We start from the raw sequence: 9,167 nt of genomic DNA, 5'->3' as shown, positions 1-9,167 counted from the left end.
CAGAGTTCCCTGGTGATCTAGAGGTGAGGACTCTGAGCTTTCACTGCTGTGGCCTGGGTTCAATCCCTGGTTGGGGAACTGAGATCCCACAAGCCATGCAATGTGGCCCCAAAAAAAAGTAATCTAGTAAATAAAATGTTTCTCTGAATTTTGTGAGCTGCTCTAGTACAGTAATTGAACTGGAGGAGGCGGTCACTGGAACCTTTCATCTGTAGACCGGGTGACAATTTTGACTTTCCATTGGTGGCTGCAGTGGGGGTGGGGATATCAGTCTTGCAGGACTGAGCCCTTGGCCTGTGGAATCTGATGATATTTCCTGATAGTGTCAGAATTGAATTGAATTGAATTACAGGATCCTTAGCTGGTGTTGTAGAATTGTTGTTGGGGTAGGGAAGCCCCCGCTCCCTACTCTTTGAAACTGGGTGCTTAGAACTCTTTATACGGCTACCCTTCCTTCGAGCTTCTTCTAACGGCCCAGCCTCTTTCAAATACTAGGCAACCTGGGCAGGACTCAGGGGCAGTTGGCAGGCTGGAGATTTGGGTGGAAGGATGAAGCAGGGTCTAAGGACACAGTATGATGGTCTTTGTTCTTTGTTCCCTCCCCAACCCAGGCCCACCAGACTGTGGCTTTCATTCTGATCCCCTTCACTGCTCTGATCTTCCCCTGCTGCACCGTGATTGATGCTTGAAGTGCTGGCTGGCTGCATCCCCTCCTGCTCCTCTAGGCGGCACCTCGCCCTGAGTCTCCACCGGGGCTCTGACAAGGATACTTGGTGCACCCAGTCTTTAAAGAAGTCCTGGGACTCCTCTGCTGTGACTATGGGCAGGTGCGGGGGGGGTCCCCTGCTGAGGAGCCCAAAGGAAGACACTGGAGGTGGAAGTGATGCTGCAGACCAGAGTCCGAAAGGCAGGGAAGACGGATAGTATAAATAGGACAGTGAGCTGGAGGGGCAGCACAGAAGCTTTTCAGGGTGAAGAGATAACACAAGATGGGGAGGCCCCCGTAGCCTTCCCCACAGTCTTCCCATCCAATGAGACACAGTAGGCACTCACAGCGCATGCTTGCTCAGTCGTGTCCGACTCTGCGACTCCATGGACTGTAGCCTCCCAGGCTCCTCTGTCCATGGGGATTTTCCAGGCAAAGAATACTGGAGTGGGTTGCCATGCCTTCCTCCAGGGGATCTTCCCAACCCAAGGGTTGAACCCAGGACTCCTGCATTGCAGTGGATTCTTAACCCCGTCTGAGCCATCAAGGAAGCTCATGTAAGGCACTGCTGCTGCTAAGTCACTTCAGTCGTGTCCGACTCTGTGCAACCCCATAGACGGCAGCCCACCAGGCTCCTCTGTCCCTGGGATTCTCCAGGCAAGAACACTGGAGTGGGTTGCCATTTCCTTCTCCAATGCATGAAAGTGAAAAGTGAAAGTGAAGTCGCTCAGTCGTGTCCAACTCTTCGCAACCCCATGGACTATAGCCTACCAGGCTCCCCCATCCATGGGATTTTCCAGGCAAGAGTACTGAAGTGGGGTGCCATTGCCTTCTCCGATGTAAGGCACTAGAGAAAAACAAATAGAAACAGACATGGACCCTGTCCTCACAGAACTTAAAGAGTGTACTGAGGGAGACAGGCTTTAAACACATAAATTAAGAAATGACTTTAAAAGTGACCTATGCCTTCCATCATGCATCCATCCATTTCCAGGAGAGCAAAACTAAGCGGGCCAACTCTAGAAGGATGGCCAGGGGAAACCTCTCTGTGGAACTACTGGGTAATATAAGACCTAAAGGCAAGTGGGAATGGCCAGGAACAGATTGGGGAGTGAGGGCAGAGGGGACAGTGGGAACCAGGTCTACAAGGCTGATGGGTCAGGTCTACAAGGCTGATGGGTCAGGTCTTGGAAGGTAGGGGGATTTTTTTTTTTAATTTTTTCATATTTAAGTGGAGTGGGAAGTTACTGAAGGAGAGCAATCTAATTTAAGTTTTTAATCACCTCTCTGGCAGTTGAATGACGAATGGATTAGGGAGGAGGAGAGCAGAAGTAGCAAGAACAGTGAGCAAGCTGTTTCAGGAGCTCATAGGTCAGGGGGCTTCCCATGATGTCCCCTTCTACCCACTTAGTGTCTAGAATACAACTGTTTTCAAAGCTGGCTGAACATTAGAACCACCTTGGGAATCTTAGGAATCCCAGGCTGTACCCTGGTCTCCAGCTGGGGGGTGATCTCAGAGAAAGATGGGGATCCTCATGGTGCTGGACCCACCAGTCAGCCAGGGAATCCTGGCTAACTTATACTTACATCAGAGTTTCTGAGGGTAGGACCTAGGATCTGTCATTTTTAAAGCATCCCAGGGGATTCCAAAGTACTCTTCCAATCCAGTCTCCAGCTCCAAGAGGATGAGAAAGGAAATTCATATTTACTGAGCACCTACTGCATGTCTGCAGAGAAGCCAATTTAGTTGGCTCACATTTATTTTCTTAATCCACAACCATGAGAGAGGGATACTACTGTACCCACTTTACAAAAGAGGAAACCATGATTCAGAAAAGCGAAATATTTTGCTTTTCTACTTCCTGGCCTTGTGGAAGTCCTTTATACTTCTTTGAGCCCTATTTATTGTGTGTGTAGATCAGGATGGTATTTACTTCATAGGATTCTCAGGAGAGTTAAATGAAGCAGGTTTACCCACATTTGGAACATAATGAGAGTCATATACATATATATCCCACTCCTGGCCAAACCATGTGACTTGTGGGATCTTAGTTTTCTGACGAGGAATTGAACCCCAGGCCCTTGAGTAGTGAGAATGGAGAGCTCTAATCACTGGAATTCCCGAGTTCAATATGTTATAACTATTATTCGCAGAACCCAAGGCCCCAGAGTCAATAAGTGGCAGAGGCAGGATTCAAGCCTCTGATCTGTTCTATCTCCTATAGCACAGGGGCCCCCTCTGTGGAAAGGCTGGGTTGTGAGTGAACCCAGTCCAGGAATAGGGATCAGAGCCCAGGCAATAGCACCCATACCCCACATTCCTCCAATCAGAGCTGCATTCACTCCAGGTTTTCAGCAGGGAGGGTCTTCCTGCTTCCCTCTGAAAGGAGAGGGGGGAACTATTCTCCCCTTTCAGAGATGGGGAAGGGGCTTGCCCAAAGAATTAAAGTTAGAGACAGAGGTAAGAATGGCCCCAGGGCCCCTCTTTCCCTGTTGTAGGCATTTGCCTCTTGCTGATGCAATGGACCCAGTGCCTAGAGCTAGTGCTGGGATGGCAAGAGGGATGGGTTGTCTGAGGGTAAAGCTTGTGGCCAAGGTCCCAACTCATTGGATCCAGTGCTGGTGGGTTCCTTGGCTGACTGGTGGGCTGAGCACCATGAGGGTCCCCACTGCCATCCTTCTCTGAGAGTGCCCCTAGCTGGAGACCAGAGATTTTTCTGGGTCTACCCTGGCCATGCTCGGGATGCCATGGGTACTGCTACTGACATAGTAGAACAGAGCAGCTATGAACACAGGCTCTGAAGTCAGGCAGACTTAAATTTCATTCACGATCCTGCTCTTTTGAGTTGTAATGCCTTGGACAAGTTTAACTTAACTTAAGCCTCAGTTTCCTCATCTGCAAGATGGAGACAAGTAAGCAATAATGTAGATTAGGTCAAGAATCTTGATAAGGAAGAAGTTCCAAGACATATTATTTGTTAAAACAAAAATGCAGAACAGAAGAAACCCATGATGCAGAACAGTTTTAATACAATAGGCACCAAGCTGAATTTTTAAACAGAGATCTCTCATGCATGTGTGTGTGTGCTTAGATATACAGATACTATATCAGAAAGCCCACAGAACAATCCTGTGGGGAATGGGGCTGGGGTGGAAGTAGAAAGAAGAGCTACTTTTCATTGAATAGAATTGGTGCTGTTTGAATTGTTTACTTTGTGCAGGTTTTTATTCAATTAAATTTTTTAATGGGGTTAATAATACTTACAGAGTTGATTCAAGAATTAAATAAATTAATGCATATAAAGTGCTTACCACAATGCCTAGCACAGAGTTAGTACTCAACTTTGTGAAGCAGGTGGTAGTTTCCATTGGTCCCAGTTTTTCACTCCCTTGACCGTATATGCGCACCCCCTCCAGGGCCTCAGGACCTTCTCTGGCCAAGGGGGCGTGGTTAGGCACACTCTCTTGCATTCCTGCCTTTTGCAGAAGATGATGCCTCAAGTAGTAGCTGGTCCAAAATGGATGAGAGACTTGCGGAGCAGGCCTGCACCCAATCCATGATTTGGAACCAAACTCAACTGGGCCCAGCCCAGATCCGTCAAAACCCAGTCAGCCTGCAGGAAAAACTCTTTGTTGTAGAACCCTAAATTTTTGGAGTGGTTTGTAACACATAATTATTTATGGCAAAATCTAACTATATGGCAGGCCCTGTACTAAGTAGAGGGGATACAGTAGTGAGCAAATACAGATACATTTCCTACCCTTCTGGAGCTTGTACACTCTAATGATGAAAGGGCTATGAAAACATTTAATGACAGGAGGCTTGACCCAGGTAGAGAGTCAAAGAAGGTTCCTTGAGGAGTGCGGGTTAGTTGCTCAGTCATGTCTACCTTTTTGTGATCCCATGAACTGTAGCTTGCCAGACTCCTCTGTCCATGGAATTCTCCAGGAAAGAATACTGGTGGTGGAGGGAGCGGGGGTTGCCATTTCCTTCTCCAGGGGATCTTCCCAACCCAGGGATTGAACCTAGGTCTCCTGCATTGCAAGCAGATTCTTTACCAACTGAGCCACCAGGGACTCTAGAGACTTGAAGGATGAATAGCTGTTAATTAGGTAAACTCCTCCAGATAAAGGAACAGAATGCCCTGTGGCTGGAAGGGAACATGGCTCCTTCAAGGGGGCTGATAGTGGCTGGAGAAGAGAGACAAGTGTGAGATAGGGAGGTGAGTGGTGCAGATCAGGCAAGGGTTTTTCTTTAAAGCATTGGGAAACCATGCAATGGTTTGGGAAAAGATTTGGTGGAAAAGAGAGGAGGGTAAGGTCAAATTTATTTTGAAAGAGGACATTTGGACTGAGGTTATATACATACTGGACACATGTTAGTTGAGGTGGTATTGGAACAATTACAACATCTGCTCCCATCTCTGTATCTCAGCCACAACTGTGTCTATATCCCTACCTATGTCCTTGCTTCTGTATCCAGCCTCAGAAGCTCCAAGGCCTCAAGTTCCCTTCCAGATTACTGGGGTCCTTAAAACTTATGGTCCTCTTTATTCGCATCATATGGGTATACCCTGTCCATCTCTAAAACTCTTGCCCATCTTCTAGATATCTTTGGTCTCTCCAGTCTGGGCTGGGGTTGCTGGCCCCAGGCTGATGTCTCTGGTCCCCCAGAGACTGATGACTGCCCCCAGGGCTCCTGAGTCTGAGTGATGACTCCTCCCACTTGGGGTGGAGGGAGGAACAGGAGGCACAGAGGGCCCTGGCATCTGCAAATCTCCCATCACTGCAAATCAATGCAAGATTAAAATTCATGATGGTTCCGGGGCACAACTGCAAACAATTTGTTCAGTAAACTTTGCTCTAATTGGCATTCATAGAATTTCCTGTTAATCAGGCCCCTTGGGCTCTGTGGGGCTGGGATGCTCTGTTTCCCCATGACGGGACAGGGAGCAAGTGTGGGTAGGTGTGAGAGGAAGGGGGAGGGAAGATGGTCAGATGTGGGCATCTGTAGTTATGTGCCTGAGTATGTCTTGCTGTGTGGACTTGAGTACCATGTTGGGTTGTCCACAGATGACTCTGCCCAGGAGAACCTCTGTGCCACTCCAGGAGGGTCTTTGTATTTTGGCGGGTGGGGATCTACCAGAGTCAGTCTATGGGCCAATCCACTAGGGAGCATGTGTCTGTCCAGGTGTATGCCTAGGTGCTAGGGTAATGCACATTTGTTGGGGCATGTCTCCAGGTGGTGAGGGTGTGCATCTGTCCAAGCATGTGTTGGGACCTGTATCTAAATGTTCGTTTGGGTTGATGTCTGCATCCACAGAGCTGTCCAGGCGTGGTCTGGGGTCTCAGTGTGGCAGTTCTGGGCCCACAGTTCTCACTCAGCCCTTTTCTTGGCTCTAAGAGATAGTAACTGGTGAGGATCAAATTGGGCCCTGACCCCAGAGGGTCTGCTGTCCATGGGTCCCTAGCCTATCCATGCCTACTGTCACTGAACAGGGGCTAGACCAGTGGTAATTTGCCCCCTACACCAGGCCCACTATCCCTTCCCACAGGGCTGTTTCTGATCATGCACCAAAGGCCAAGACCCAAAGGCCCAAAGACTTTTGAAGGTTCTGCTGAAAAATGTCAATGACCTCATATATGAACAGAAGAAATCACAAGTAATGAATGCTTAATATAAGTCTCTAAAATGGAACATTACGCCAACTGCAAAGCTGCTCAACTCATATGGTTATACACAAATCATATGTAATACGGGGTCTGGCTGTGCTTTATTGTTTGATGTTATGGGAGGTACAGCCTTTAGGAGTAAGAAGACCCAAGGAGATGTAGAGGCTGTCCTGGCCAGTCCCTTGAGCTATGACAGAGAGCCCTCCCCACTCTGGTCCCTAACTCTCTGCTCATTCTTACAAGAAGCCATTCTCTGACCTTGAAAAGTGATGGGGTCTCTTTGGCATGCTGTCAGACCCTGACACGCAGACTGGAAAGCCATGGGGTGTATGTGTCCGTGTATGTGTTTGTGTGTGTCCCTGGCTTCTGAGGGCCAGGGAAGCCTGTAGCTTGTGTCTCCAAATAGGTAAGGGCAGTGCTCATATAATTGTGTGTAAGGGACTGTGTCTGACGCACAGATGGTTAGAATGCTTCTTTCTGTTGTGTGTGTGTGTGCGCACACACACAAGTACATGCCCAAACTGATAACTTCCTGAGCATGAAGGCGGTTGGGAGTGTACTGGCTTGGGGGTGTGTGGGTGGCCCCTACCCCAGCATCCCTTACAATCATTATCTCAGCAGGAACAGCTCTTGCCCTGGGGCCCGCCCTCACTGTTTCAAGCAGCTGCTGCTTTTTCCCAAATTAACCCCTCTGCTCCAGCTTCTCATTTTCCTGCTAGGGGGCCGTGGGCTGGCTGAGGAGGGGTCTCCAGAGGACAGTGCCCCCAGCAGGCAAGCTGATCTTCCACAGACCCCCACCTCCACCCCTTGTCCACAGGGGCTCCTCTTCTTTCTTGAGCCTGTGCCTGTGACAACAGTGATTGTGTGACTGAGTATCAGAGTGCTGGTTGTGTGACACACAAATGGATGTGTGTGTTTGTTTGTATGTGTGTATCAGAGAGGGACTGGAGCTATGTCTAGAATGTTAGAATGTGAATGGTTCGAGAGCAGATAGGTATCTCAAAATTTAAAAAGAGCTCATACAGCTCTATGTAAAAAAAAAAACTCAAAAAATGAACAGAAGATCTAAATAGACATTTATCCAAAGAAGACATACAGAAGGCCAAAAAGCACATGAAAAGATGCTTAACGTCACTAATTTTCAGAGAAATGCAAATCTAAGCTACAATAAGGTATTACCTCACACTGGTCAGAAAGGTCATCATCAAAGTCTACAAACAATAAATACTGGAGAGGGTGTGGAGAAAAGGGAACCCTCCTATACTGTTGGTGGTAATGTCATTTGGTACAGCCACTATGGAGAACAGCATGAAGATTCCTTAAAAAATTTAAAATAGATCTACCATATGATCCAGCAATCCCACTCCTGCACATATATCCAGAGAAAACTGTAATTTGAAAATATACATGCACCCCAATGTCCACTGAAGCACTATTTACAATAGCGAAGATATGGAAGCAGCCTAAATGTCCATCAGTAGAGGACTGGATAAAGATGTGGTATATATATACAAAGGAATATTACTCAGCCAGAAAAAGAACAAAATAATATCATTTTTAGCAACATGGATGGACCTAGAGATTATCATACTAACTGAAGTAAATCAGAGAAAAATAAATATCATTATGATATCACTTACATGTGGAATCTAATTTTAAAAATGATACAAATAAACATATTTACAAAACAGAAACAGACTCACAGATTTTAAAAACAAACTTATTGTTACCAAAAGAGAAAAGTAGTAGGAAGGGATAAATTAGGAGCTTGGGATTAACATAAACACTTCCCTGGTAGCTCAGTTGGTAAAGATTCTGCCTGCAATGCAGGAGACCCTGGTTTGATTCCTGGATCAGGAAGATCCCCTGGAGAAGGGAATGGCTACCCACTCAGGTATTTCGGCCTAGAGAATTTCATGGACTGCTTACAGTCCATGGAGTCGCAAAGAGTCGGACACAACTGATCAACTTTCACTCACTTCACTCACTACTGTATATAAAGTAGATAACCAATAAGGACCTACTGTATAGTACAGGTAACTACACAGTATTCTGTAATAACCTATATGAGTAAAGAATCTGAAAAAAGAATGAATATACGTATAACTGAATCGCTTTGCTGTACACCTGAAACTAACAAAACATTATAAATCAACTATATTCTAATAAAATTTTTTTAATTAAAAAAAAAAGAGCAGACAGGGCTCTGGATGCCTGGCAGGAGTGGAGATACTACCCTGGACCCAACATAGGGGCCCAGAGCCAGAAGAACCTGGATTTAAGGTGGCAGGGACATGGCTTTGCCCAGCCAGGGATGTTGAGGGCCTAACCTAAGCTTATGCAGGGACACTCAGGGAGGCTCAGCCTAGGCAGAGAACAGATAGCCTCCTCCATCTGCCCACAGGGCCAAATCCAGATGAGGGAGACCTGGGATCTCAGCAGAAGTTGCTGAGGAGAGGGGGAAGCAGGGAGACAGAGGAAAGAAGAGACAAGTGGGGAGAGAGAGTTAATTCCAGAGGACCTTGGTCTGAGCACCTCCCTGAAGCCAGGGAGGAAGGAGTGGGCTCCAGAGAGTGCACATGAGACCCGGGGAAGATGCAGACAAGGGATGTCTGCATAGACAGCCATCTCCATATGGGCACTCTGAGTTCCCATGGCTGCGTGGAAGCACCCAGTGCCATGGCACAGATCTGCAGACCACGTGAAGAGGGTATACAGACATCACCCTCCAGTGTGTTGGCTCTGACTCTAAGATGTTCAAGTTCTGCCACATTCCCCTGGGATGCAG

This window comes from Ovis canadensis, chromosome 5 (assembly GCF_042477335.2).
Source record: "Ovis canadensis isolate MfBH-ARS-UI-01 breed Bighorn chromosome 5, ARS-UI_OviCan_v2, whole genome shotgun sequence".
NCBI lineage: Eukaryota > Metazoa > Chordata > Mammalia > Artiodactyla > Bovidae > Ovis > Ovis canadensis.
Note: the sequence above shows the minus strand (reverse complement) of the source record.